Source organism: Ammodytes marinus (assembly GCF_949987685.1).
Source record: "Ammodytes marinus genome assembly, chromosome: 2".
NCBI lineage: Eukaryota > Metazoa > Chordata > Actinopteri > Uranoscopiformes > Ammodytidae > Ammodytes > Ammodytes marinus.
In genome coordinates, this window is record NC_137231.1 from 32533321 (window position 1) to 32542397 (window position 9077).

Sequence of the window (9077 nt, forward strand, 5' to 3'; positions counted from 1 at the left end):
ATCAGGGCTATTCAATTACAAATTCAGTTGGGCCAGACATTTTCAGCAGCAAGTAATGAAACATTGTGGACCAACACAAATGAATGTTTTGAAAAACAGAAATCTTTTATTAATTGTCACATCTGAAAAAGTACATACATCTTTGGTGAAATCTGACCTACAGGGAAAATAAAATAGTGCACAATATTAGGCCTACCAATAGCCAGTTTCCTTTTTGAAACAAAATAAAATAAATATTTGTCATATCGGACCCATAAGGCAAAGCAAGGCAAGTGTATTTATATAGCACAATTCAGACACAAGGCCACTCAAAGTGCTTTACAGGGGCAAGATTAGAATACATAAAACACATTATAAAACATTTAAAAGCGAATATAAGAAGCAAATAAAATAAAAATTGCAGGTTAAAATGGAAACAAAAAAGTCTTCAGACTCGATTTAAAAGAACTGAGAGTTGCAGCAGACCTCAAGTTCTCTGGGAGTTTGTTCCAGATTTTTGGTGCATAATAACTAAAAGCTGCTTCTCTTTGTCCATAAGCAAAACACAAGGTGCATTGAGAACAAAATAGTGCACATTTAGAGGAGGTTTCCTTTTTTAAATAAATAAAATAACTATTTGGGTCACATTGAACAAGCATATCCCCCCTGGGATCAATATGCCAAAGTGCATGAACAGAACAACTAGGCATATTAAAGCTTAGTAAAGAGACCTAAAGTAAGAAATAACTAAGTAGCTTAACACACATGAATACTTTGTTGCTCACTCAGTTACACATCATTGAGTTGCTATGTGCAACCGTTACACTGCTGTTCTCAGTGGGAGAAGTGGCATCTTCTGTTCTGAATGAGAGCAGTGATTCTGGGCTCATAAGATGTCAGTGCAATCCGAAGGCATTCGTGAAGTGTGCTGTCAGACAGTGAGCAACGAGAGCTGCTTTTGATTGAGTTCATGTGTGAGAAGCTTGATTCACACGTGTATGTGGAGCCAAACATGCTAAGCACTGATGTTAAGGAACTGATGTGGGATGAGAAAAGTTGAAATCTTCTCAAAGAGTTCCTCGCTTGTTGTGTGTCCTTTTAACGGCAGTAAGCTGAGCAGTTCCTCTCTGAAGCATTTGCCGTAAAAAAAAAACTGACATATATGCACAGTTGGGCGGTATCCGTCTTATCTGTGGACTCGTCTACTGCTATACGTAGACATGACATCAGCTTTCTTCAGGTCTTCCAAAAGCGTTTCGAACACATCAGTAGCAAGAAGTTGAACCCTGCGAATATTTGATGTGTCTGACAGGGGTACGTTTAATGGCACGCTTGTTTTTACTTTGTCGTCATTTATAACCTCATTCACGACGGCCAGCGTGCACTCTTTCACGGTGTCCGAGTCTGTAAATGGCCTTTTCTTTTTTGCCAAGATCCATGACACACGAAGGGAAGCGGCTGTAGCCCTCTCTTGGGCCATGCATGTCCGCATCATAGTAGCGAAGCTCCAGTTAATAATAATAATAATAATAATAATTTGAATTTATATAGCGCCTTTCAAGGTACCCAAGGTCGCTTCAAAAAAAAGGGGGGAAGTACAGTGTTTGTGTACACAGGGGGGTGGGGGCGGGTTAGAGGTCATAGGCCTCTGAGAAGAGGTGTGCCTTCAGGAGCTTCTTGAAGGACTCCACTGAAGTGGCACAGCGGATATGGAGGGGGAGCAGATTCCACAGAGTGGGAGCAGACGCACAAAAGGTCCTGTCAACAAAGGTCTTGAGTCTGGTGCGGGGGGTTGCCAGCTGGTCCTTAGCAGAGGACCTGAGGGTTGTAAGATGCCAGCAAACTCTGCATCTTTGCAGCCCTCTCCTGAGATCCCTCGGGAAAGTTTGAGAGGAAGGTCGGGTATTTTTCAATGTGGTGTCTCCGCACATTATCTTTAAGTACCGCAACACACTCATTACAAATTAAACACATCGGTTTGGCGTTTGGATTGGGCGGCAAAATGAATAAATACTTGTCAGTCCAGGTTGGGTTGAACCGACAGTTGTCAGTGTCTACTTGGCGTTTTTGAGTTGACAAAGACATGTTAGATTACATTATGACTCGCCTTCAATCACTTTCTTTTTTTTTTTAAGATTTAAAAAAAAAAAAAATGTTATGCTTTTTATTGATAGTGTAGAGACAGAGTTGAAATGGGGCAGAGAGGGGAGTGACATGCAGAGAACGACCGTGGGCTGGAATTGAACCCGGGTCCGCTGCTGGCCGAGGCCCATGGGGGGGACGCCCTACCAACTGAGCTAAGGGCGCCCCCTGAAATCACTTTCTTGACAGACCATTGACATGAGAAACACAACAACGTGCGGAATTGTGGTTTGAACGATGCTAGATTTCTGTTGCTAGGCTGGGCCACTCAGAAGGTGCTTCTGGGCCGGATGTGAATAGGCCTGATGTACATGTTAGGTGTTTTCTCTTTTGGAGATCAGGTTACTGTATAAAACCAATAAAGAATGACTGACCAATCTGTCTGCTCTGTCTGTAGCTAGTAGCTGTTTACTGAACATGTTTCATAACAATCAAATAAGTTTAGTTTGTGTGTTCACACTGAAGGTGAAGCAATGTTTCACCTTTTGTCATTTTCATGAATTTGACCAATTTGTGTTTGCAGTGTTGTGGATGAGTAGTGAAACTAGTAGGTTTGCAGTGACTTGCTGGCAGTTCAGTACTGTACAGACATGTTTGCATAGTGAATTAAGTACCATCAACACTTGATTACACGGATGTCAAATTATTTAGTTATCCAAACCACATATCGCCTTGGGTTACATATTTAACTGTGCTGCATAATCAAGCCGGATTAAATAAAAGAAATTCGAATCCTGTACTTAATAATTAATCACAGAAATTTAGAACATTTTTATATTTTTTGGCTCTCGGGCCAGTGAAAATATACAAGGGGCCAGTAAAAAGCTTATCTACTGGCCAAGTTGGGAAAAAATATTACGTTGAACCCTACTGGGACATGGGCAATTTGGAGAAGTTTAAATATAAATGATTTATGTTCTACAATTATAAATCCTGTGAAAGAACATGTGTAATATATATAATTGCTTTCATTTAATGGAAAGCAGGAAATGGAACTTCAAGACTGAAATCCAAAATCTCAGAATGAAGTGCTAACAACACTTGATTAAACAGATGTCAAATGATATTAGTTATCCACACCACATTTGACATTTGGTTCTATATTTAACTCATGCTGCATAAGCAAGCCACATTACTAAAGGAGCCAAAAATATGTCAGCGTGGCACTATGTACATCAGGGCTATTCAATTACAAATTCAGTTGGGCCAGACATTTTCTATGTACATGTTAGGTGTTTTCTCTTTTGGAGATGAGGTTACTGCACTGATAAAAATATCTTGCTCGATCTACTTAAATAAATCAAGGCAACTTTCAAGCATAAAATTATTATGTAGACCACACAAGAATACTATTTGTATGAACTACATACATTTTTGAATGCGAGGAATACATTTAGCAAGTAGTAAAGTTAAGTTGACTTTACTTACAAAATGTATTTCTTACATCAAAGGGGCACTGTGTAACATTTTAAGTAATTTATGAGCTAAAATCAATATCCTCATTCATAAATATGTCCTCATTGGAGTAAAATCACCTCTGCCAATAATCTGAATTATCCTCCTGAGCGGAGAATAACAAATATTAATATTCCTTTTTGTACATTGAGAGGGAATCCATGTTTTTGGAATGTCATCAGGTACATTGTTTAGAGTTTAGAATTGTTCTTGTCCTTGAAGGCCACTGTAGCTTTTGTTATTATTCAAAAGGGGTGGGGTTACACAGGGAGCGTTGCATTCTAGAACTTTCTAAAACTTTCTAGAACTTTCTTGATGATGTCATATTACACAGTGCCCCTTTAAAAAAATTATGTAGTTCTTATGAAAAAAATCTAGTTGCCATTACTTGCAAAATGTATTTCTATGTAGTTCTTACGAAGACTAGTCTTGCTCAATCTACATAATCTGATGCAATTTTAAAAAGTATGGCAATTTTGGTACCTTATGTATAAGGCTGACATTTTGGTGATGAAATCAACATTTACAAGGCTCCAGGTATTAAATTAGTAATATGCTCCTCAAATAGCATGGTGTCTGCCCCAGAGAATTTTAAATATTGTGTGCAAGACAATATTGTGCTTTAAAGAGCCAGAAAAAGATCATAAAGTCACCATGAGTTCATAGGATTTATTGTCAAGACAGCACATCATTTCATAAAGTAACAAACACAATTCAAACATGTTTTAGCATTTGTTTAAACCTCCTAAACATGTAAATGTTACATAAACAAGTGAACCAGACCATCAGAGAAAACACTATTATTATGAAGTTGAAGAAGACGAGAAAGCTGCGCTTTGCAAAACTTCATAAACATAAAAAAATGCATGCAAATGACTGACAGTCACAGATTTCTCCAGTATGTTTGATTTTACTGAAGGGTTAATGAGTTGGAATCCATCTTTTCTAAAGGCTCCATTTGCAGTGGTAAGAATGAGCTCAGTATCAAACGAGAAGGCAGGTATTTCAAACCGAACAGGCCAAACCTCAAAGGGAGGAGATGCTTTCTTGGAGTCTGTTACTGGAGTGTGATTAGTAGATTTTATTTGGACATGGACGAACCAGATGCATTGTTTACAGTGTATTAGCATACATGCTAGTTTACAACACCTGTCCACAGGAGGCTTTTTTAAAACAACAAAAGGTGTTGTCAAGGAATCCTCAAAAGTCAAAGTTTTCACTGGTTCAGCCAGAACCATCTTGATGGTGTCCTTGTCCTTTAAGTCTTGGGTTTCAAAAAGTGTAAAAAACTGAAAATCAAGTCCATAAACTGCAAACTACAAGGTGGTTCAATTGTAAATGTTTGTTGAACGATGTTTTTCAATTATTCCAAACTCTCAGGGATTCCTAAAGGCAGATACAGTTTGTGTTCGTCTTCCTTCCGTATGACCCGAAGACGGGCAGACATGTTGACGATTCTGGAGTTGAGAAGAAAAAAAATAAGAAAAAAAAAACATTGGTTATATTGAATTTTGGCATGCAGAGAATCGAATGACATCCTACTGCAAAGAAAAGGTACTGGAGCACACATTGGGGGCTTCACCTGATGTGTCAGTTCAGTCAAGTACATACTTAGTTTAGTTAGCAGTTCAGTTTAGTTTCAGCCTATGCCATGTTATGTTTTTTTCCATCAGGTAAGAATAAATGCTAGTTTTTTCAGGTGAAGTATTTTACTTTTTTGTCTCAGTTTCACAAATATATAATTCTGCACATTTATCTCCACCTTTTGATCTTGCCGGTTAACAGTTAATATCAACCGTCGGTTGTCGGTCAGTAAAGGGAAAGAGTGGGTTGGGTTGTCCACCTTTTCTTATGCAAAGAAAGTATGAGCAAGCGTCTAAATAGCTTTGTCCTTTTTTGCCAAATAAGGTCTCAATCATTCACAGGAGTTCTGGCAGTAGCGTACCGTGGGGTTTCAGTCAGGGCCTTCAGTAGCAAACTCCAACCCCCCCCCCCCAAACACTAAGAAACGCACACGTCAGGTGCCGATACAGCCAACACAGCCACATACAAAATATAGGCTAAAATCACAGTATACACTAATGCATAACATGAAGAGCTTGACAGTTGATCTTCAACCACCACAGAGCAGCGCACACCACTGTTATTCAGCATCAGATATTTCATGTCACTCAACAACTGTTTGCAAACGCATAACACGTTACAAAACAAACATCCAGTTATTGTAATAGGGTTCACCGGATGCTTGCGCAACTTCAACGGATTCAATTTAGTATAGCGACAATATTAGCAGTGCGCCGCATTCGCTTCAATAACAAAAATGAAACATGCAAGAAGGGTCTTTTATGCCAAATCAGCCAATCCAACCAGCATATTAAGAAGAAGTGTAGTTAAGAGTTGGTTCCCATATTATGCTTAGAAAGCAGCATCAACAATGAAAAACAGCATCAACTACTGCCAAAGTCCCAGCAATATAGGCTACAACGACCATAACAAACAAACAAAATGGTTTTAAAACCCCACAAATCTCTTCACAGATAAACAGCCAAAAGTGACACTCGCCCATCACTTGTAGAGGAAATCCATCCTCGGATCCTATAAGCCATTAAGGCTACCCCTTCACAGGTTTTTTTTTTTAAACTCTTTATTTATAGCATTTTTAAATGTTTTCACAAAGTACAAACAACACACAGAACATAGCGTGGGGCACTACAGTTGAGCATAGATAATTCCACATGTCCACGTCAAATGTCCTTTAAATGTCCACAGACTCTCACAGTGAAGAAGCTTTCAATTCTTCTGATATAAAGACAGTCCATTTTTCCCATTTTCTGAAGAAGATTTCTCGTTTAGATCTTAGAGAAAAAGTCATCCTTTCCATTGTAAAGATATCCTTGATTATATCCCTCCATTGTTGAAGGCTTGGAGGCTCAGGTTTGTACCAATTCCTTGTAATCGCTTTTTTGCAGGCAATAAACAATATTTTACACAAATACCAGTCTTTTTTATCAATAACATCATCTCTTATTATACCTAAATACAGGACCTTAACATCAATAGGTAGATCGTATCCCAGAACCTTTTTTAAAATTAAACATATATTACTCCAAAATATTTTAATTTTGGGACATGTCCAGAAAATGTGCGAGTGATTGGCATCCATTTGTCCACACTGTCTCCAACACTGTTGTTGAGACTTTGATGATTTACTTTTAATTTGGGGAGTGATGAAGAAGCGGATCAGGTTTTTCCAGCCAAATTCTCTGAAATGTGCAGTTTTGTCTCACAGCAAAATGCCACAGATGCCACAAGCATTGAGGGAGCGTGCAATTGGCATGCTGACAGCAGGAATGTCAACCAGATCTGTTGCTCGTGCATTGAATGTTCATTTCTCCACCATAAGCCGTCTCCAGCAACTTCGCACAGCCATTGAAGAGGAGTGGACCAACATTCCACAGGCCACAATTGACAATCTGATAAACTCTATGCGAAGAAGATGTGTTGCACTGCATGAGGCAAATGGTGGTCACACCAGATACTGACTGGTTCTGAGTCCCCAGACCCCCAATAAAGCAAAAAAATGCACATTTCAGAGTGGCCTTTTATTGTGGACAGTGTAAGGCACACCTGTGCACTAATCATGATGTCAGGTCAGCATCTTGATGTGGCACACCTGTGAGGTGGGATGGATTATCTCAGCAAAGCAGAAGTGCTCACTATCACACATTTAGACAGATTTGTGAACAATGTTTGAGAGAAATGGTACAATTGTGTATCTGGAATGAATTTTAGATCTTTAAGTCCATCTCATGAAAAATGGGAGCAAAAACAAGTGTTGCGTTTATATTTTTGTTGAGTGTGTATATAGGATCTTCAAATACAGGCATTGGTGTTGCATTTGGATACAGACACAAACTCTTAATGTGCATATAACCCAGTATATTTTCATGCATTATTGTATGAATTTTTTAATATACTGTGAGGGCACGAAATCTTTCGCCTCCGTGAGAATGGTGACTGATTCACTCACTGCAATCAGGTGTGTGTTCACTGATTGGCTAATTGAGCCCAGGTGTGAAAAAGTTATATATGCCCTGAGACCCCAGTGCTCTGTGCTGCTTATTGTCTCACCTTCAGAGGTAGTGAGAGGCTGTCTCCGAGTGCTCTCTGTGTTAAGTGTTGCAAAGTCAACTGTTTTACTTGTGTATGCTTTCAGCTGCTTGGCTGTGGTGGTTTTGTTGTTGCTTTCGTTTGTTATAATAAAATGGCCTGTGTGGCCCTTTACAGCTCTGTGGATTTTTGTTTTCTCCCCCTCCCTGTAGTCGCTTTTGCGATTTAGTGGTTATCCCTCCGGGGATAACTTTCAGACACCCCTGGGTCCGCACCTGTGATTCATTAATGAAGCTGCGTCTGCGGTAACAGGATACATACAGTTCTGTGAGGATTTATGTGTTCCAAAAAAGACAATCAAACTCTATCCAAACAATACACCATGGGTCACCCCAGAACTGAAAGAACTGTTGAATCAAAAAAAGAGACTGTTTCAATCAGGAGGTACCAAAGCAGATATTAAAGCTGTGCAGTATAAAATTAGAAAGAAAATCATGGAATGTAAAGCATCTTATAAAAATAAAGTCCAGTCATTTTTTTAGTCACGATGCAAGGAGAGCCTGGCAAGGCCTACAAATCATGACTGGGTATAAACCTAAAATGCATACTTTAAATGTGGCAGATGACTATGTGTTTTCTTTGGATTTAAATATATTTTATTGCCGCTTTGATGAGGTTGATTATTCTGAACAACAGATAAAGGCAATAGATCAAATAAAACATTTAACTGACAGGGACATTGCTATCTCCATTGATGATGTCAGGAAACAATTTTCTCAGCTCCATACCAGGAAATCACAAGGGCCAGATGGGATCAGCTGCAAGGTCCTGAAGTCATGCGCCGACTCACTGGCAACCCCATTTCAGAGGCTGTTCCAACGTTCAGTGGACACGGGACTGATTCCAGATCAGTGGAAGCTGTCCCTAATAATACCAGTACCTAAACACAATAGGCCTAAAGAAATGAATGACCTGAGACCAGTTGCATTAACCGCAGTGCCTATGAAGTGTCTTGAAAAGATATTGTTAAACCACCTGCTAACTGAAGTTTCATCATGTCTTGACCCCCACCAGTTCGCTTACCAACCAAGCAGAGGGGTGGATGATGCACTGCTGACAATGACCAACAGTATATGGGAACATCTAGAAAGGCCGAGTACCTTTGTTAAAATTGTCTTCATTGATTTCAGCAGTGCTTTTAATACCATACAGCCCCACCTGTTGGTGGATAAACTGGCAGGGCTAGGGGTGAACCAAAAACTCATAATCTGGATCAACAGTTTTCTAACAAACAGGACTCAACAGGTTAGGTTTAACTCAGCGACCTCCACCTCTAGGCCCATCAATACCGGGGCCCCTCAAGGGTGTGTTTTGTCCCCTCTACTCTACAC